This window comes from Peromyscus leucopus, chromosome 5 (genome assembly GCF_004664715.2).
Source record: "Peromyscus leucopus breed LL Stock chromosome 5, UCI_PerLeu_2.1, whole genome shotgun sequence".
In the NCBI taxonomy this organism is placed as follows: domain Eukaryota; kingdom Metazoa; phylum Chordata; class Mammalia; order Rodentia; family Cricetidae; genus Peromyscus; species Peromyscus leucopus.
In genome coordinates, this window is record NC_051067.1 from 145596636 (window position 1) to 145619469 (window position 22834).

Here is a 22834-nt window from a genome sequence, read left to right on the forward strand (position 1 = left end):
AAGTCACAGAACGACACCTTTCTCAAAGTCTTCTGCCACTCACTGCATCTAGACCCATAGCTGGGACTGTGTTTCAGCATGGCTGAAGTGGGGACGTACCCTCCCTCCTACAAGGAGAAAAGCATAATTTATCAAAAAATGATATACAGTGACAAGGACAGAAGACTGTGTCTAGGAGTTGGTCTTGAGAGTCTGAGGAGAGGGCAGAATGTGAGACTGACATGAGACAGTGTATGGAGTGGGGGAGGATCTTCTACACTGGTGAAAGCATTTAGAGCCTGGCTTCACTTGCTTGGTGGACAGTTCCTGAAGCACTGAGATAGCACTGCCATGCAGTGTCTGAGGGAGAAGTGACAGAATCAGAAAGGAGACTGAGGACACAGCTCCGTTGGCAGAGTGCTTGCTTAGAATTCCCAAAGCTCCGGGTTCAACCCCAGCATTGCATAAAAAGTGTGTGCTGGTGTATGACTGAAATCTCCACTTAGGAGTGGAGGTAGGGGGATCATAAGTTCAAGGTCGTGTATAGCCTGGGCAACTTGAGATTCTGTCTTAGAGCTTAGAAAGCTGAGCCTATTAGAATGAGGACTGTGATGTGTTCATAGAACCTAATGGATGAAGAACAAAACAGCCTGTGACTGGACTGATGGCTCAGTGGTTAGGTGTGTTTGTGCACAGGCCTTAAAACACAAGCTTCATCCCTGGGTCTGTAGTGCCTATGTATGCATGAACGTACGTATGCATACACACATGTACACACACACACACACACACACACACACACACACACACACAAACACACACACATGCACTAACTAAATTAAGTGATTAAAAATTTAAAAATAAGACTTAAGATATAGGAAACCACTCAGAGATATATTTCTCTATATTTCATTCAAGTTTTCCTGACACCATTACCATGAAAGATTGGAGTTAATACCTAGGCCAAGTTACACTTAGAGCTGTATTTTACTTAAAGATATTTTTATGGAAGTGGCATTCTGTGCCCTGCACTCCTGCTAGGGTTCGGCTAGGGATCCATGTCCTGGGCCTGAGATCTTCAGGCCTTGTAGGTTTCAAGTCCAGGGAGAGGGTAGCCAAGTTCTTTAGCTGCCTGTCACCTTGCAGTCAGGAGAGCCATGTCTGCTTGTGCGCCATGGATTCCCAGTAAAGACTCTGCTGTGGATGATCGACTGATAAATAAAACACTGATTGGCCAGTAGCCAGGCAGGAAGTATAGGCAGGGCAAGCAGAGAGGAAAACCGAGAGAACAGGAGGGTAGAGGGAGGAGACTCCAGCCTGCCATCCAGGGAGCATCATGTAAAGGCAACAGGTAAAGCCACGGAACACGTGGCGACATATAGATTAACAGAAATGGGCTGAGTAAAACAGTAAGAGCTAGACAATGGTAGGCCTGAGCTAATGGCTGAGCAATTTAAATAATATGTTTATTTTATAAGTGGGCTATGGAACTGGTGGGGCTTGGCGGGACCCCGAGAAAAAAACTCTAGCTACAACTCTCGTCAAGAGATACCTGGTCAATCAAGCATTCAGTTGGTTGGAATGTAGGCACAAAACTCACTTTCCATGCACACGCTTCTCTGCATTGTCAAATGCCTTCCAGCTTCTTCCAACCCTGACTTGAAAGCAGCTGCTTAGCTTTTCATCACATATGCAGATGCATTTATCAAAAACTTAATTATATCCTGATCTCTATTAAGTGGTGTATTTGTAATTCACTGCAGAGAATCCTACTCTGCAGAAGTAAATGAATCCAACATAATTTTCTTCCTTTCGACTGTGACATGGAATCTTCAGTCACAGCATGGGAGGCAATTGTCCTGGCAGCAAAAACAAGCCCTGACTGTGAGAGCAAGAGGGATGCTGTGGTGACACAGCTGAGCCACCCAGATGGGAAACTCGGGGACAGCTTAACTGAACAATTGCTTCAGCAACTGGAGTTTTACATTTTCTTAACAAGACCATCAATTACCATAAAAACAGAACATACTGTGTTTCTTGCACTTGAAGCAATGCATAGCAATTAGGGGATGGGATCTATTGTGTTTGGAGCTGGGGAAACACACACACACACACACACACACACACACACACACACACACACACACACACACACACACAAATCCTGACTGCAAGTTCAGTCTACTTTCTTCCAAGGATCTTCCTTGTGAAACCAACCAATGGGTGCTCCCACCTTGCCGATTTTCTGTGATACTTAGAGAATTTGGGGTGATGCTTCTAGCTCTGACACCTCCTTGCTTAGCTCTTCTCTGTTCTAGGTGTCACATCTGTTTTGACTGTTCTTTGGGGATGTACTCCCAGAGGCTTCTAACAAAAGCTGCAGGGAGGTGTTATCTGAAGACCTCTTAGGGGCCATGCCTGAGAGGGTGTGGAGCAGGTGATGCTCCAAAAAACCATAGCAACTGATTCCTGCAGTGTTTCTCAGTCATGGGTACATAAGAATACATTCACGGGCACACATATGGTTGGTAGCTCAATTAGCACTTAGCACAAATTCTGTCAACCAGCTTTGGCTTATGTTAGCTGTACATGATTGGAGTTTATGTTAGTTGTATATGGTTGGAGTTTCTGTTAGCTGTACAGGATTGGAGTTTCTGTTAGCTGTACAGAATTGGAGTTTCTGTTAGCTGTACAGGATTGGAGTTTCTGTTAGCTGTACAGCATTGGATTAGGAAGATGCAGGCTAAACAAGTTGTCTCAAAAAGTGTCCTGTTGAACTTGAGGATGTGACATTAGGCTGTGAGTAAGAAAATGCCACCTTGCTATCATTGTTATGACAATAATGGGATCTGACCCACTTGTGTTTGAGGGCATCATCACATTCAGACAGAAACAGAAATAGTCAACAGTTGTTGAATGTTTATTGTACACTTGGTACTACATTTAATTTGATTCAGTTATACATTGCTTAATGATGGGTATATGTTCTAAGAAACACATCATTAAGTCATTTTGCCATTGTTCCCATATCACAGAACACACTTATGTTACTGGGAAAATGAAGGGTTCCCTATTTAGGCTTACTAAAAACCTTATTCTCATTAATAAAAGAATTTAGAAATATGCTCAAAAGAAAACTTGAGAATGATTTTATTGGAACTTAAGAGAAAAACAACAGGGTAGGCTAGCTGTCAGTCTGGTAGTAGCTGGGAGGAAAAAGATGGAGCAGAAGACAGCAAGTCATGCCTGTAGAATTAGGGTCCAAGAAAGCAGGGAGGCTCGGTAGTGGGAGAAATTCCAGAGTATCAGGAAAAACATGCTGAGGATTTTGGCCTTTATTCAAAAGGAAAAGAAAAGCGAAAAGTTAAGCCATATTAGAAGTTATGGCAATAGATGAGAATGTACAGTAGTTGAAAATGATTGGTTTATCAGAACAAAGTGTTTATAGTAATCTTCCTAATCTTGCTTTATTTTCCAAGATTAAGAAGATGCATGCGTCAGGTGCAATGAGATGTTTTGAAATTCATATGATCTTTATTATAACATGTTACTTAAGCAATAATTATTGCCAGATGGACTCTATGTTGCCTGTGCTGACCTCCAGCTTGAGGGCTCCAATGATCTTCCTCAGTCTCTTGAGTAGCTGGACTATGTGTGTGTACTCTCATCCATGACTTAAAATTGTTCTATTTCATTATTGTTATTGTTTAGCTATGTAATATACTATGCTTAATTTGTAAATTAAACTTCATCATGGGTATGTTTGTATTGGAAAAGAATAATACAGCCATGTTCCACTTAATGACATTTTAGCCAATTACAGACCATGTATACAATGGTAGTCCTATAAAATATTCTGGTGTTACCAGAGCAATTTCTTGAACTTATTATTGTTATTATGTATGTGTGCATGCACATGTGCTCACATGCATACTATAGTGCACATAGCACATGGTGGAGGTCAGAAAACAATTTTGTAGAGTTATTTTCCTATATCTACCTTTACGTAGGTTCTGAGAACCAAACTCAGGTCACCAGGTTTGCATAAGGCATCTCACTGACCCCATTGTTGCCATCTTAATTTGCGCTAAGTATCTATAATGTTCACATGACAGTGAAGACTACCTAATGATGAATTTCTCAGGACATGTCCCTGTCATTAAATGACACAGGGTTTGGTGCTATACTGTGTATGGTTTCTGCCATCGATTGGGGTCTTGGAACTTATTACCTATGTTATATTATCACATTTCATTCTCATTTCCAATTGTTAGGAACTATATAGATACAAGTAGATTTTAAAATAAGATAGTAAAACAGAGTGGAGGACAAGCCACTATGGGCCCTAGATGAACTTGGGTTGATAGTTCCTCTTAGAGCCTGAGGAAGATCCTTGCTAAGGTTTGGCTATGAAGTGTCCTCCAAAGGTTTAGTTCCTATTCCCTGGTACTATTGGAAGGTGGTAGACAGAAATGAGGCTGCTGGAGTAATGGTCTTAAAGGGGATCTGACTCTGGCTTCATTTTTTGCTTCCTGGTCCCATGAGTTACCTTTCACCATGCACTTCTGTCAAGATGTCCTATGCTACCGTGAGGCCCAAAGCAACAGAACCAAGTGACCACCAATATAAATCTCTGAAGCCCAGATAATTCTCTGAGCCCAAATAATTTCTCTCTTAGGGTTGTTTTTCTTATTAGTCCTTTGAGAATTTTATACAATGTGTTTTGATCACATTCACAGCTCTCAAGCTCCTTTGAGATCTACCCACTCTCCATACCTAGCCAACTTTGTCCTCTTTCGTTTTTCTAAACCCATCAGGTGCAACTTATGCTGCTCAAATGTTCTTTAGCATATGGCCTACCACTGATGGACTCAGTGGGGTTAGGGATGAGGAGAGACACTCCTAAAGAAAAGTGACTTTCATTCTTCTAGCAGCTATCAAATGCCATTAGCTCTTGGGCTAGGGAGAAGTACTTCATGCTCACCTCCCTTCTCCATATTGAGATTTGGTCTGTTCAAGTGGCCATGTCAGAGGAGCAGCAGGTGGCAATTGAAGTTTAAGGTCTCATCCCACCAGGAGGCAACTGTCTGATGGGTGAATCTCATTTAGGTAAGGCCCTGAGACCGTAGACCCTAGAATGTCTTTTGCTTCTCCGGTGCTTTTACATGTTAGCTACAGCCATCTTTCTCCAGTACCTGTAATGTAGTGTGTTTGTCTCATGGAAACATCCTGTTCTACTGGGCCTTTTCTCCTGTGGGTTATTATGAAGATGATTCCTTCCTAAGATGTACTGTCTTATTGATAATTATAATAATAATGTTAGTGTATACAGAGATTTGGTGAATAAAAATAAATACAAGGAAATGTTTCATCGCAAAGACTTATGGGTTCCACCTAAGGAGCTGCTTTAAATCATAGCTCAGGTTAATGGTTAAGGAAAACAATTGAATCCCCAGGAGCCAGGATGGCTCTAATTCTCTTAATGCTGAAAGATGGAGTCACAGGTTTCAGTGTGCACTATTAGCTGAAACAAAGCTTCAAAATAACTTCAGGTTAGACCAGATGCTTTGTTAATAGTTTTAAGATAAATAACTCCCCCAAACAACCTAAAGTTCACAAGGACACATAGCTGAGCTGTCTGTTTGTTAGGCTAATGTTGAAAATGCCAACAGCCCATTTGTTGCTAGCTGACGTACTTTCCTTGCTAGAGCTGGTTAATGATAAAAGGTGATGATTAATCCCTTATACCCATTCCTGATCTCAGTTTACAGATGTAAGAAACTATTGATGAATGGGTATGTACTCTGAAGATTCAAAGTTCAGCTGACTGACTGTTTTTTGTGTATGAAATTTTAGGTTTGCGACTCCCTTAAAATTCCTTATAAGGTTACTGTTCAAGGCAAATAATTAAGTAAAGGCAATTTGCAGCCTGTCAACAAAAAAGTTGGCTGAGAAAAAAAATGTCCATTGCCCACTCATGTTCAATTAATCTGTGACAAATTACTTTGGTGTATTGTATATGGGTTATGGAGATGACTATGTTTTTAATCATGTAAGGGAGATGAAAAACATTTTTTACCCATATTCATCATAATCATTTACTTGGAAAATGGAATGTAACCTCATTTTGACCCCTGTGTTACCTGAAAGATTTTATTGGGGTATGTAAGCTATAGATGGAGAAAGGAGGACAGAAGATCACAGGAGAACGAAGAAGGAAACCATCAAGAGTGTGTGTGTGTGTGTGTGTGTGTGTGTGTGTGCGTGTGTGTGTCTTTTTCCCTAACCCCCTGAGATTGAAAAGTCTCAGTATGTGCTGATGCTGTGGATTTCCCTTCGAGCCCTGTGCTCCTGGAGGCTGGTCCCCCAGGCTACAATCAGTCTGGTTTGAGCTTTTGCAGGCTTTGTGCAAGTTGTCATAACCTGTAATAACCACTGTGAGTTCATAGGTGCAGCTGGCCTGCTTTGTCTAGAAGATGCTGCTATTTCTTTGTAGTTATGTACCACGTCTGGCTCTTACAATCTTTCTATCTCCTTTTCTGAAATGATCCATGAGCCTTGGCAGGTGTGTGTGTGTGTGTGTGTGTGTGTGTGTGTGTGTGTGTGTGTTAAAGATGTCCCATTTAGAGATGAGCACCCCACAGTCTCTTATCCTCTGCACCTGGGGAAATTATAGGTCTCTGTTTTAATCACTAATACTACAAATAGAAGTGTCTTTGATGAGGGTTGAGAAACACCTTAATTTATGGGTATAATAAACCATTAGGAGTTGATTAATTGTATACCTATTTATAAAATGATATTAGTAGATTGTTCCTTAGGGCTGTTAAGCTACATGTTCTTGGCCTGATAATATTGCTGGGTATAGATTTCATCTTATGGAGCAGTATTTAAATCCAATCATAAAATGGTTGGTTACTTCCATGACATTTGTATCACTATTATATCAATGGGTAGATCTTGCCAGTCATTATTATAGCCTCACAGGGTTCATAGCTGGGTAAGACTGATGGTTGCTTTTCTTCTCTGGTAGCATGCATAGCACCTTCCAGCACTATGAAAACTAGCCAGTAGGGATAAAACTTATGTGTTAGTACCAGTACTTGATTTTTTTAATGTTCTATGACTCAAGTTTGTGGTATGTTCAGCAATAGGGCTTTACCATCAGATCTCATTGGTTAACAACTCCAAAAGAGGTAAACCATTCCTGGTACTTTTTTTTTTTTTTTTGGTTAGCCTGTATTATCTAGTAGGGGCATTGATGCACTGTTATAGGGTAACTACATTTTAATTCCTTTTATGGGTGTGTAAGTATATATTTTTGGAAGCTTCTATGGTAATGTTTCTTTTTTTTTCTCTCCTTTTATTTATTCTTTGTGTCTTTTACATCATGAATCTCCATCCTATTCATTTCTCCACCCCTTCATATCTACCCTCTGCCCTTGCATCCTCCCCACCAAAATAAAATAAAATTTAAGAGAAAAGGAAAGAAAAGAGAAGGAAAAAATCAGTCTCACCATGGAAGCTGTAGTGCGACATGGTGAGTCATGCAGTAAACCCTTTTATCCATACAGCTTAATTTGCAGGTGTTCATCGGGGAGAGCCATCAGTCTGGTTTGAGGCCTCTGGTTTCTGCTACACTATTGATGCTGGGCCCTCACTGGGACTCCTCTTTGTTATCCTGCTGTTGCCCTGTGTTGTGGAAACCCTGCAGCTTTGGATCTGTAGGCCTGGTCCCTTCATGTACTCCAGCAGATTACAGATAGGATGGATGTTGGAGTGGGTCATCACATAACCCTGGTTCTGGGCCTGGGTAGTTGCAGGGTTGGTCAGCCTGTTCGCTTTCCCTTGTCCTCACCACCCTGGTGAGCTCTCCTACATTGTCCTGGCAAGTTCACCCTTTGCAGTGATGAGCAAGGGGTGAGGCCAGTTCTCCTGCTTTCGTGTCCTCAGGGTCGGATCTCCCACACCTACACCTTCAGGGTTAGCTCTACTGTGTTGCCCAGGTGTAGCATAGGGGCCACTCTCCCGAGTGCTGCAGCTGATGAGGGGCAGGGCCAGCTCTCCCATCTACCTCAAGGCATTGATGGGGGGCGGAGGGTACTCTTCCCTGCCCATGCTGACACATGACAGATGAATAATGGGGACAGCTATTACATGCTCACAATTTTGGGGGTGGCTCACCCACACTTCTGCCAATTGAGTTGCTTTATTGTTCTGTCCATGCAAGATGCAGGGCCTGCTCTCCTGAGTGTTGCAGCTGGTAGCAAGCAGGAGCAGATCACCTGTCCTTGTGACCTCAAGGCCAGTTCTCCCACTTGCCTCAGGCACTGATGGGTAATGGTGGAGTGCATCTCTCCCCCACTCCTGCTGCCACACAGAAATGGTTCTATATGTCTTTTTCAAAAGAACTTTAGTATAATTCATCACTCCTAGTATTCTCTCCTCTACCTAGTCCATCTACCCTAAGCCCAATTTAAGCATTCCTGTTGGTGTTATTCCCCTGTTTTCCTTTATACCACTGCGTTCTATCTTCCCTTGAAAGCCCTGCCCCTCCATGGCCCCTTACTTGCAGGGGTTTATGCGACCCACTATGGCCAGTAGAGTAATGATCTGCATAAGGCAAGAAGGTAGTTTGATTCAACACTACTCAGTTGCCAGTGTTGGTTAAAACTTTGGGAATCTGACACTAAGTAGTTTATTTTAAGCATATTTAAGCACAGCACAATTTGGTGAAAATTTTCCTGATGATAATTAACTCAATTCCATGTGCACAATAAAGCTTAAGATATCACTACACAGAAACTTTTTGTAAAGAACCAGTGACATCTTCCATAAAGATAGGTTCCATAGATTGACTTCATGTGACACCTTCCATAAAGAGAGTTTATATAGATTGACAAGCTCATGATAAGTGTCTGGGGGAGGATCCAATGTGATATTGGCCACACAAGCCACTAGACTATTAACCACATCCCTTGCAGCCTTTTGGATGGATAACAGGTTATGCACCCATCCCTTTGAAGGGGCAATCCTGTGTGTTTAACATTTCTCCTTCCTCTAGTGCTTTTCTGTGAGCACAAGGACCTCTGTGTCTCCCACACTTACTACTTTCCTGACCTTTATGGGTATTCAAGACAAAGCACATGTCTCTGAACTTTCAATTCACAAATGATAGAAAATATGCACCATTTGAAGTTTTGGGTATGGTTACCTCATTCAGAACGATAGTTTCTAGCTCCATTCACTTATCTGGAAATTTTATAATTTTGTTTTTCATAATAGCTGAATAACATTCCATTGTGTTAATGTACCATGTTTTCATTATCCACTCATCAGTTCTTGAACATATAAGCTGTTTCCATATCCTGACCATTGTAAATAGAGAAATAATGCTGACGGATGAGCAGGTATCTCCATAGCAGGATGTGGCCCCTTCTGGGTATATACCAAGGAATGATATATTTGGATCTTATGGTAGATCTATGTGTTGGCTAGTTTTATGCCAACTTGACACAAGCTAGAGTCACTAGAGAGGAAAGAGTTTCAAATGAGAAAATGCCTCTATAAAATCAGGCTGTAGACAAGCCGGTAGGGCATTTTCTTAATTAATGATTGATGTGGGAGGGCCCAGTCCATTGTGGGTGGGGTCATCTCTGGGCTGGTGGTCCTGGGTTCTATATATAAGAAAGAAGGCTGATGATCTATGTGGCCTGCACTGCCACCAGGGGTTATGGTGTCATCTGGGCCAGGGCTCACGCCAAGGGCCATGTCTGGGTTTGTGGCCCTGCTTCATCTAGGGTCTGTGTCCATATCCATGGCTCCTGTTAACCACCAAAGGCTATGCAGATGCCAGGGGTCTTGGATTACATCTGAGGTCATTTTGGTGTCTGGGGGTCATGCTGTCACCAGGGCCATACACATGTGGGTGGCTTATGCTGCCACCCAGGACTTTGGTGATATCTGGGCCCAAGCTGCAGGTAGGGGAACCATGTCTGCCTCCGTGGCCCTGCTACAGCAAAAGTCTGTGTTGATGTCTGTTGGCTCCTGTTACTATGGAAGGCTATGTGGATGATCAGGGTCTGGACTGCCATCTGGGACCATGTTGGAGTTGGGATCATATGACACTGGGCTGAGATAAAGATCTCTGTGGCCTGTGCTGCTACATGGGGCCATGGTGTCATCTGGGCCCGAGCTTCTGCTAAGGATATATCTGGGGTCTGTGTAGATGTCAGTTGCCTGTGTTAACACAGGGAACCACGCTAACTATGTGTGTTGAAGTCTGAGGGCTGTGCTGAGCTGGTCCTGCCCCTCACTGGCCCTGGAAGAGCAGGCTCTGCCCCTCACAGAGAGAGGCCTTTAGGTGTATCATTAAATTATTCACTTACCATCTCCCCAATTTTTGATATATGCACATGGTGCTTGTCCTATTTTTTTTTTTTCAATTGGACCAAAGCTAGAGTTATCTGAGAAGAAGGAACCACACTTGAGGAAATGCCTCCATTAAACTGTAGGCAAGCCTATAGATTTTTTTCTTGATTAGTTATTAATGCAGAGGGTTCATTCCTTAGTGGGCAGTGCCACCTCTGGGCAGCTGGTCCTGGGGTTTAGAGGAAATTTGATGAGCCAGCCATGGAAAAGCAATCCAGGAAGCAGCTCTCCTCCATGTCTTCTGCCTCAATTCCTACCCCCAGTTTCCTGCCCTGCCTGAGTTTCTGTCCTGACTTCTCACTGATGGACTGGTATGTGAAACTGTGATATGAACTGTAAGTTGAAATAAATCCTTTCGTCTCCAACTTGCTTTTGGTTATGGTGTTTTATCACAGTGCTAGCGACCCTAACTAGCACAGAGCTATTAATTTTCCTCTTAGGCCCACCTCCATTGTGTCCCATAGATTTTGTTATGTTGTATTTTCATTTTCATTCAATTCTAAAAATTAAGAAAACTTTCTTTCTAGATTTCTTCCTTCACCCAGTTACCATGCAGTAATACATTGTTTAGTTTCCAAGAGTTTGTGTGCTTTCTGTGGTTTCTATTGTTGATACCTAGCTTTCATCCATTTTGGTCTGATAGAATGCAAAAAGTGAGTTCAATTTCCTATATGTGTTGATACTTGTATCTTAATATGTGGTGGATTTTGAAAAAATTCTGTGAGATATTGAGAAGAATGTGTGCTCTTTAGTGTTTTGCTCTGTAGTGGAATGCTCTGTAGATATCTGCTGGTCCGTTGATTGGTGGTGTCATTTAGTGTTTCGGTGGAATGCTCTGTCGATATCTGCTGGTCCGTTGATTGGTGGTGTCATTTAGTGTTTTTCCAGATGATTTGTTTAGTGGTGAGAGTAGGGTATGGAAATCACCCACTCTCCCTGGGTTGGGGTCAATTTGTGGCTCTAAATCTAGTAGTTTTTCCTTTATTATATTGGGTGCTCCTTTGTTCAGGGCATAGTCTTCCTTGAAAATCAACTGTTATGCTGATGGGCCTGTCTTTTATATGTGACTAGATCTTTCTGTCTTTCAGCTTCCAATATCATTGTTGTATTTAGTGTCTTGACTACTATATGCTGTGGAAAATTTCATTTCTTGTCTTGTATTTTTTTTGGGTTTTGTATTCCCCAATTGATAGCCATCTCATTCCTCAGATTAGGAAAGTTTTCTTCTAGTGTTCCAGAGTTCCTGCATATTCTGTACGTTTGGATTTGATAATTTCTTTGACTGATCCATTTCCTCTACCTTTTCTTCAAGACCTGATATTCTCTCTTTCACTTGATCCAGTCTGCAGGTGAGTCTTTTCTCTAGTTTCTTGTTTGCAGTCCTGAATTTCTCATTTTATGTTTGATTTCATTTTGGCTTCTCTTTGGAGACCCACCTCTTCATTAAATCCTGTTTTCCTATCTTGAATGATGCTCATTTTCTCACTCAACCATTTGTGTTCTTACTATCTTCATTGTGGTCCCACCTAATCCCATTTCTTTATACATCCAAAGGTGTCTCTTTAGAAAGTGAGTATCTATAATTCTTTTGTTTGGATTATGGGCATCAAGGTGTCTGTTATACCAGCTCCCTCTTGTCTTCATCATTTTCCTTCTAGGAGAGGTGGCAGAAGATCCCACGTTGTGAGAGGAGATCTCTCCCATGTTGTAGGACCCTGTTCAAAGCTACCAGAATACAATGCAGAATGGCAAGCAGAGGCCAGTGTAGCCCATGGCATTCCAGGGGGCCCCTCTAGCCCTCTGGCCCTCTAGCCTGGTCCCCAGACTGGAGCATGTAACTCTAGCTTGGTCCTGGACACATTAGGCAGAAGCTAGACTTTGGGTTTGTGTAGCACTTTCTCAGTCTCCTTTTGGCTAGTAATATTGAAAAAATGATATTTGTTGGATTTATAAAACAGGCTTCCTTATATTATTTCATTGGATCTTCTCTTTGATCCTCAGATGTCTCTATTACTTTTTTTACTGTGTAAGGGAAGAAGAAATTAGACAACAAAAGCCATGAAAGTCAATGGGAGGCAAATTTGGAGTGTTATTGAAGTTTCTTGTTGACAAATTCTTTCATCTATCAAAAAATGTATTTTCCTTACATTTTGATATTGAACTGAAATTTTAGGCCATGTTCAATTCTAGAAATAAGGCTGTTTCTGAGCACGTTTGATGCTCCACCTGTGAGCTTTATAGTTTCCCTGTTTTATATCAGTTGATCCCCCACACAAATGCTTTGAGTTATAAGCCATTATTATTATTATTATTATTATTATTATTATTATTATTATTATTTTGGAGACAGAGTCTTATTATATAGCCTGGGCTGGTCTTGAACTCACAATTCTCCCCTTATCTTCTCAGTGCTGGGGTTAAGACATGTGCCAACAGGCCTTGCTAAATTTTGCTTCAGCATTACAGACGAGATGAACAACTCGCCTCGTCCTGTGAAAGAGAAGCTCCGCCGCTAGCTAAGGCTTTCTGCTGCCTTCCTCAGAGCCAGTTTAATCTTGATGACACAGAATGTAAGACCTGAAGCCAGGAAGTGAGAAACGGGAGGGAGCTGTCCCCTGCATGGTCGGGGACACAGGAGCAGATCTGTAAGGGATTCTCATGCTCACCTGTAACTTGATCTGCTGATGCAAGAAAGTGTGGGCTGCTGTGTGCTGGGGTGAAGCCCAGGGCTTCAGAACTTCTCCTGGCCTTCACTGTTGTTTCTTTTAAAGGCAATTAGGGGAGAGAAAAGCTCTTAGGAAACTATACAGTCATGAGCTGATTTTAAAACAGCTGACATGTCTGAAAGTAGGAGGACACCTTCTAGAGCCTGTTCTTCATTAGCTGGAGTGCTAGGACAAAAGACAATAAAAAAATTTTTTTTTTTTATTTAAAAACTTAACATGTTGTTTAAAGTTATACCTGAAGCATGTGGAATTATTTTCCTAAGAGTTGACTTTTGGACCTCTGGCAGAAGCCTTCTACCCTATCAGAGGCCAGGCCAGCTTCCTAAAAACCAGGTAAACCACCACCCCAGCCAACACCCACTTGCCCCTCCCAGAATCACCCCAAATGCCCCTCCTCTTCTTTCTTTCCTGCCACACTTCTGACAAAAGCCTCCTCTTCCCACAGAGGCCAGGCCAGCATCTTAAGGCCCAGGTAAGTACCGCCCCTCCCTCTAGCCCCTCCCTCTGCTTGTGTTCCCTCACTCCCTTGCCTAGCATGACTCCAACTGCCCTTCCTTTCCTTAGCACCACATCTGCTCCCACACCTCTGCTGGAAGCCTTCCACCCCATCAGAAGCCAGGTTAGAATCCTGATCCCCAGAAGCCAGACTAGTACCCTGAACTCCAAAGACCAGGCCAACTCTCTGAGAACCAGGCAGAAGCCTTCTACACTACCAGAAGCCAGGCCAGCATCTGAACCCCAGTGGACTTCTAGCCACATCAGAGGCCAGAACTTCAGCCCTAAACTTGGGCAGCAGCTGCTAGTTAGACCAGAGTCCATCCAGGCCAACAAAAGTCCAGCCACCAACATGGGTGGAAACCTGTGCTGTGGGATGTTCTGTATGCTGTGAATATGTGTTGTTCTGATTGGTTGATAAATAAAACACTAATTGGCCAGTAACCAGGCAGGAATTATAGGTGGGATAAACAGACAAGGAGAATTCTGGGAAGGGGAAGGCTGAGTCAGGAGTCACCATTCCAGACACAGCGAAAACCAAATACAAAGGCAGAACTGAGAAAAGGTACCAAGCCACATGGCTAAACATAAATAGGAATTATGGGTTAATTTAAGTGAAAGATCAATAATAAGCCTGAGCTAATGGCCAAGCAGTTATAAATAATATAAATCTCTGTGTGTCCATTTGGGTCTCAGTGGCTGTGGGACCACTGGGCCACAGGAGCTGGGCAGGACCAGACCCTCTATTCAACTACAGGCCATGGGATCCAGAAGACCAGAGATGGAACAGAAACTAAGGAAGAAACCACCTATCCAACAAAGACAAGTCCAGAAATTGGCACCTAGACCTATATTCACTCCAAATCCAGATGTCTAAACATAAGTGTAAGAACACAATTAATAGCAGCCAGGGCAATATGTCACCTTCAGAGGCCAGTCACCTTACTACAGCATATCCTGAATATTCCAACATAGTGGAACCACAAGAAAAGGGCCTTAAAAATCAACTTTATGATGATTATAGAGGTCCTTTAAGAAGAGATAAAAAACCCCTTAAAGAAATTGAGGAAAAGACAACCAAAAAATTGGAGGAAAGCAATAAATCCCTTAAAGAATGCCAAGAAAGCCAATTAAAACAAACAGGTGAAGGAAACTATTCAAGACATTAAAATTGAAATAGAAACAATAAAGAAAACACAAATGGAGAGAATTCTGGAAATGGAAAATCTGGATAAATGAACAGGAACTATGGATGCAAACATCAGCAGAATTCAAGAGGTGGAAGAGAGAATCTCAGGCAATGAAGAAATGATAGAAGAAAATAGATTCAATGATCAAAGAATATATTAGAGCCAAAAACTCCTAACACAAAACACCCAGGAAATCTGGGACACCATGAAAAGACCAAACCTAAGAATAATAGGAATAGAAGAAGGAGAAGAATGACAGCTCAAAAACTCAGAAAATATATTTAACAAAATCATAGAAGAAAATTTTTCTAACCTAAAGAAGTGCATGCCTATAAAGGTACAAGAAGCTTACAGAACACCAAACAGATTGGATCAGAAAAGAAAGTAGCCATAACATGTAACAATAAAAACACAGAACAAAGAAAGAATGTTAATAGTTGCAAGAGAAAAAGACCAAGTAACATAAAAAGGCAGACCTATCAGAATTACACCCAACTTCTCAATGGAGACTATAAAAGCCAGAAGAGCCTGAATAGATGCCTTAAAGACTCAGAGACCATGGATGGCACCCTACACTAATATACCCAGCAAAACATTCAATCACCAAGATATTTCATGACAAAGTCAAATTTAAACAATATCTATCCACAAATCCAGCCCTACAGGAGGTCCTAAAAGGAAAACTCCAACACAAGGAAGTTAACTACACCCACAAAAACACAGGCAATAGATAATCTCACACCAACGAAGCCAAAAGAAGGGAAGCACACTTACATATGCACACACACACACACACACACACACACACACACACACACACACACACACAACTACTACTACCACCACCACCAAAAGTATAACAACAGAAACAATCACTGGTCATTAATATCTCTTAATATCAAAGGACTCAATTTGCCAATAAAAAGACACAGCCTAACTGAATGGATATGAAAATAGGACCCATCCTTTGGCTGTATACAAGAAACACACCCCAACATCAAAGGCAGACATTAACTCAGAGTAAAAGGTTAGAAAAAGATTTTCCAATCAAATGAATCTAACAAGCAAGGAGTGTAGTTATCAGAATATCTAATAAAATAGAACCCAAACCAAAATTAATCAAAAGATAGGGAAAAGGACATTTCATACTCATCAAAGGAAAAATTCACCAAGATGATATCTTAATTCGGAACATCTACACACTGGTAAAAGAAACACCACTAAAGCTTAAATCACAATCACACCCCACACATTAATAGTGGGAGACTTCAACACCCCCTCTCAGCAATGGACAGGTCATCCTGACAGAAACTAAACAGAGAAATAACAGAACTAACAGATGTTATGGACCTAACCTATCTACAGAACATTTCACTCAAACACAAAAGAATACACCTTCTTCTCAGCACCTCATGGGACCTTCTCCAAAACTGACAACATACTTTGTTATAAAGCAAATCTCAACAGATACAAGAAAACTGAGATAACCCCCTGTATCCTTTCAGACCACCATGGTTTAAAGTTGGATTTCAACAACAGAATCATCAGAAAGTCTACAAACTCATGGAAACTGAACAATTCTACTGAATGACCACTGAATCAAGGAAGAAATAAAGAAAGAAATTAAAGGCTTCCTATAATCCAATGAAAATGAATGTACAACATACCCAGACTTATGGGACACAATGATAGAGGTGCTAAGAGGAAAGTTCATAGCACTAAGTGCCTACATAAAGAAATTAGAGCATTCTCATACCATTGACTTAACAGCACACTTGAAAGATCTAGAACAAAAAGAAGCAGACATCTTCAAGAGGAGTAGATGGCAGGAAATAATCAAACTCAGGGCTAAAATCAATAAAATAGCAACAAAGAGAACAATACAAAGAATCAATGAAACCAAGAGTTGGTTCTTTGAGAAAATCATCATGATAGACAAACTCTTATCCAAACTATCTAAAAGGCAGAGAGATATATCCAAATTAACAAAATCAGAAATGAAAAGGGGGACATAACAACAGACATTGAGGAAATTCAGAGAATCAATCAGGTCATACTTCAAAAACCTGTACTCTCTAAAATTGGAAAATCTAAAAGAAATGGACAATTTTCTCACTTACCAAAGTTAGATCAAGATCATATAATCAATGTAAATGTACCTATAACCCAAAAGGTATAGAAGTAGTCATTAAAAGTCTTCCAACCAGAAAAGGTCCAGGGCCAGACAGTTTTAATGCAGAGTTCTACCTGACCTTCAAAGAAGAGATAATGCCAATACTTTTCAAGTTATTCCACAAAATAGAAACAGAAGAAGCATTGCCAAATGAGGCCACAGTCACCCTGATACCTAAACCGCATGAAACCTCAGCAAAGAAAGAGAATTACAGACCAATCTCCCTTATGAACATTGATATAAAAACAAAACAAAACAAAAAAACTCAGTAAAACACTGGCAAACCAAATCTAAGAACACATCAAAAATATCATCTACTACAATTGATTGGGCTTCATCACAGAGATACAGGGACGGTTCAACATATGTATATCTGTCAGTGTAATCTATTGTATAAACAAACTGGAAGAAAAAACCCCACATGATTACCTCATTAGATGCTGAGAAAATCTTTGACAAAATACAATACCCCTTCACCATAAAAGTCTTAGAGAGATCAGGGATACAAGGGACACACCTAAACACAATAAAGGCATTGTATTCTAAGCCCATAGCCCACAACAAATTAAATGGAGAGAAACTCAAAGCAAGTCCACTAAAATCAGGAACAAGACAAGGTTGTCCACTTTCTCTATATCTATTCAATATAGTACTCAAAGTTCTACCTAGAGCAATAAGACAACTAAAGGAGACCCAGATTATACAAATTGGAAAGGAAGAAGTCAAAGTTTCATTATTTGCAGATGATATGATAGTATACATAAGGGTTCCCAAAAATTCTACCAGGGGACTCCTATAGCCCATAAATACCTTTGGTGAAGTGACTGGATACAAGATGAACTAAAAAAAATCAGTAGCCCTCCTGTATAGAAATGGTAAATGGACTGAGAATGAAATCAGGGAAACAACAACCTTCATATTAGACACAAATGATATAAAATATCTTGGTGTAATTCTAGCCAAGCAAGTGAAAGACCTGTATAACAAAAACGTCAAATATTTGAAGAAAAAAATGGAGAAGATGGAAAGATCTCCTATGCACATGAATTGGTAAGATTAGCGTAGTAAAAATGGCTATCTTACCAAAAGCAACCTACAGATTCAATGCAATCTCCATTAAAATCCCATCACAATTCTTTATTGATCTTGAAAGAACAATACTCAACATCATATGGAAAAACAAAAAATCCAGGATAGCTAAAACAATCCTGTATAATAAAGGAACATCTGGAGGTATCACCACCCCAGATTTCAAGCTCTACTACAGGGCTATAGTAATAAAAACTACATGGTATTAGCATAAAAACAGACAGGTGGATCAATGGAATAGAATTGAAGACCCAGACATAAATCTACACACCTATGAACATCTGATTTTTGACAAAGAAACTAAAATTATACAATGGAAAAAAGACAGCATCTTCAACAAATGGTGGTGATCTAACTGGATGTTAGCATGTAGAAGAATGTAAATAAATCCGTATCTATCACCTTTCACAAAACTCAAGTCCCAGTGGGTCAAAGACCCCAACATAAATCCAGTTACACTGAACCTGATAGAAGAGAAAGTGGGGAATAGTCTTGAATGAATTGGTACAGGAGGCAGCTTCCTGAACAGGATACCAATAGCTCAGACACTAAGATTGGCAATTGGTAAATGAGACCTCATGAAACTGAAAAGCTTCTGTAAGGCAAAGGACACTGTCAATAGGACAAAATGGCAGCCTAGAGAATAGAAAAAGTTCTTCACCATCCCCATATCTGACAGATGGCTGATTTCCAAAATATATAAATAACTCAAGAAACCAGACATCAATAAACAAAATAATCCAATTAAAAACTCGAGTACAGATTTGAACAGGGAATTCTCAACAGAAGAACTTCAAATGGCTGAGGAACAGATAATTGGGAGTCAATCTACCTCAAGACCCAGTTATACCACTCTTGGGCATATACTCAAAGCATAGTCAATCATACCACAAGGACACTTGCTCAATTATGTTCATAGCAACTTTATTCATAATAGCCAGAACATGGAAACAATCTAGATGTGCCTCAACCAAAAAATGGATAAAGAAAATGTGGTTCATGTACACAATGGAATATTACTCACCTGTTAAAAACAATAACATCATGACATTCAAAAGGCAAATGGATGGTACTAGAAATAATCATTCTGGGTTAGGTAACCCAGACCCAGAAAGACAAACATGGTATGCACTCACTCATAAGTGGGCATTAGCGGTAAAGGACATCCATGCTACAATCCACAGACCCAGAGAGGCTAGGTAACAAGTAAGGCCCAAGGGGGACACTCAGATATCCCTGGGAAGGGGAAATAGAAGAGATTTTGTCGGTGTACTGGGGGTGGATGGGGGTGGAAACAGGAGGGATCAGGTGGGGGAGAGTACTGAAAGGGATTACTGGAAATGGGGGGCATTTCAGGGTCAGGTAGAAACCTGGTGCAGGAGAAATGTCCAAGAATTCACAAGGATAACCCCAGCTAAGACTTCTAGCAATAGGGGATATGTAGCCTGAAGTGTTAACTCCTGTGACCAGTCAAGACTTCCAGTGGAGGGACTGGGATACCGGCCCAGCCACATAACCTTCAACCTACAGTCTTTCCTGCCTATGGGATATGCTGGGGTAAGGGTGGCACAGAGATTGTGGGAGTGGCCAGCCAATGACTAGTCCAGCCTGAGACCCATGCCATGGGAATGAACCCCACTCCTGACACTGGCTGGAATGCCAGGACCCAGAGATTGGGTGTACCAGAGTCCTAGCATAGAACCAAAAATGATCGGAGAAAAGAAAATGTCAATGAAAAGATGCCTAACAATATTCTGCTATACTCATAGACTGGTGCCTAGCCAGTAGTCATCAAAGAGGCTTCATCCAGCAATTGATGGAAACAGATGCAGACCCACAGCCAAACATTAGGCAGAGCTTGGGGAAACCTGCTAAAAAGAGGGAGGAAGGATTATAGGAGCCAGAGGGGTTAAGGACACCACAAGAAAACCCACCCCACAGAAACAACTAACCTGTGCTCACAGGGGCTCAAAGAGGCTGAACCGACAACCAGGGAGCCTGCGTGGGACTGACCTAGGCCCTCTGCTTGTATGTGACAGTTGTGTAGCTTGGTCTACTTGTGGGACTCCTAACAGTGGGAGCAGGGGCTGTCCCTAATGCTTTGGCTGGTTTTGAGAACCTATTCCTCATACTGAGTTGCCTTGCCCAGCCTGATTACAAGGCAATGTGTTTAGTCTTACTACAACTTGATATACCATGTTTTTTTGATATCAATGGGAGGCCTGCCCTTTTCTGAATAGAGGCATAGGGGAGATTTGGGGAAGGGACTGGGAAGAGAGGAGGGAGAGGAAACTGGGGTTAGGATATGAAATAAAAAATTGATATTTCAAAAAAAAATGAGTTTGGAGCTTCAAAACTAGTGTCATTATGATAGCCTCAAAGGAGTTGAGTAGTCACTGGTTTCTTGCAGTCTTCCAGTGATGGCATTGTCTCAGGAAAACTTCTAGAGAAACTCAGTTACAGTGTACCGAGGAAAAAACATAATCTGTTTGGTTCCTGACTTGAGATGTTGAGAAAGTGTAAATTCCACGTGACTTGCTTAAGTCTTGCCTCAGCCCTCATGGATGCTCTTGTTTGAGCACGGTTGGTGCCTTGGTTGTTTTGGAGAGCAGAAGGAGGTAATAGAAAGACTTTTGCCTTAGAAAATCACAAATAGAAATCAGGCTTACAGGAGCAGGCTTAAAATCCCTGCACTTGGGAAAGCAGAGTCAGGAAGATCCGGAGTTCAAGGTCATCCTCAACTGCATAGTGAGTTTGAGGTCAACCTAGGCTGCATGAGGCCCTGTCTGCAAACAAATCATGAATACTGATTTCTGTATGAAGGGTGGTTGTGTGATTACTATGCAGACCGGAGTACTTCTGAGACTAAACGAGAACCCTACGACTAGTTATACCAGGCAGTTGTCTGGGTTGTGACACTCCAGGGGAAATGGGACATGGTGTCACCTAGCTTCCCTGAGACATATTTTGTAAGGAAGAAGTTTCTATAAACCGGTGCCGAGTGCATTATTAATTGATCCCCCTCCACACTTTGCTGAGCGTGATCTCATAGCAACCCCACTTGAGGAGTCGTTGATCTACATTGTCACCAGGGTGTCCTGGCCTGGACAGATCGCCTCTTGAACATGTGCTGCAGAGGAACAGTATTCCCTTTGACATGGTGCCTGAGTATGGGGCCCAGCAGCCCCCCACCCCGGCCCTCTGCTGACTTTGCTGATCACCAGTCATAGACCGAACCCTGTTTTCTGTCCCTTTCTGATGTGCACACTGGGGGAGCCTGCTTGGTTCTCCATTTTGTGAAGTGTGAACCATGGGGACAAGTTTTCAACCCAGATTTTGGGTTTCTTGTCAGAATCAATGAGGAGAGGCATAAGCAGTTGGCTCTGAATTAAGTATGGCCTTCCTAGTTAACCAGCAGGGGTAGTGGATACTCTTGGGCACCCCATTTCCTCATCCATGGAAAGGGTGTGTTATATCTGCTTCTTCAAGGAGTTGGAGGTGATTAAACCAGAGAATGCTTAGTATGCACAAACATGACTTGGTCCTCTTTGAAACACTGTTCCTATAATGTTGGCACACTGAATCCCAATGGATTGTTTCCTTGCTTGCTATTGAGCTCCGTTGTTTTTGTTTGAGACAGGGTTTCTCTAGTAGGCCAGGTAGGCCTAGAATTCGCTATATAGTCAAACCTGGCCTCAAACTCATAGAAATACACCTGCCTCTGCCTCCCTAGTGCTGGGGTTAAAGGTGTGGGCCACCATGTCTGGCTGAACTCTGCTGTCTTCAATGTCTCAACCTGGGCAAAAGAAAGCTGATAGGCTCCGTGGACCACAGGCAGGAGTAAGGATGCGGACTGGTGGAGGAGCTGGAAGGATTCAAGGGACGGGCTCAGGAGTGACAGACTGTGAGCCTGCCAAGAAGCAGCACAGGGAGCTCCTTCCCTCACGCTGCTAAAAATACCGCCGGGAGAGTCATTTCTCTGCTTCTATTTTAGAAACCAGAGACAGCCACCATATTCATGTTTGGATCTTGGTCAGCCTTCTGGTCTGGGTTTTAAATTTCAAGAGAGATTTTTGTGGAGGGGGCAGTTAAAATAGCCTGTAGAGTTTGAGGATTGAAATTTGAAAATAGATACGTGTTGGGTATCATTTAGGTAATTGGTAGTATTTTTTAAAAGGCTTTATTAGAAATAGTCAGGGTGCCACAATGAGAAAATGTTTTCTGCTATTGACGTGCCCATAAGTCTATGGTTGTGTGTGTGCACATGTGTCCACAGCCTTTCACTGTGGAGTTTTGCTCACTCACTTCCCCAAGCATCTGTTGAGTCATTATTACTGAAAACACTGTGTCCAGGCCTTGGACAGAAGTAGGAAAATGTAAAGACAAGTAGCAACCGATTCCTACTCTCAAGTGTTCCTACACTGTTCTGGGAGACATGAGGCTTCAAAACCAACCCAAGGAAACAGGTTGGGGTTGGAGTCTGGAGGGGAAGTCGTGTGTAGAAACAGGCTAATTACAGGCTGGAGAGGTGGCTCAGTAAGAGCCCTGGGTGCTCTTCCATAGGACACAGTCTCAGCCTCCAGCACCCACATGGTCTATAGCCATCCATAACTCCAGTTCTGGGGGACCCACTGCCCTTCTCTCTTTGCTATGAGCACCAGACACACAGTCTGCATTTACATACATGCAGAAAACCACTCATACACAGAAAATAAATACAAATACACCTTGACAACAACAAAGAAACAGTC

General features: G+C 41.8%; 1 pseudogene; it reads right to left on the reverse strand.

The window, feature by feature from the left end:
* LOC114690131 overlaps positions 1–22834 on the reverse strand; it is a 49085-nt pseudogene that overhangs the window by 5798 nt on the left and 20453 nt on the right.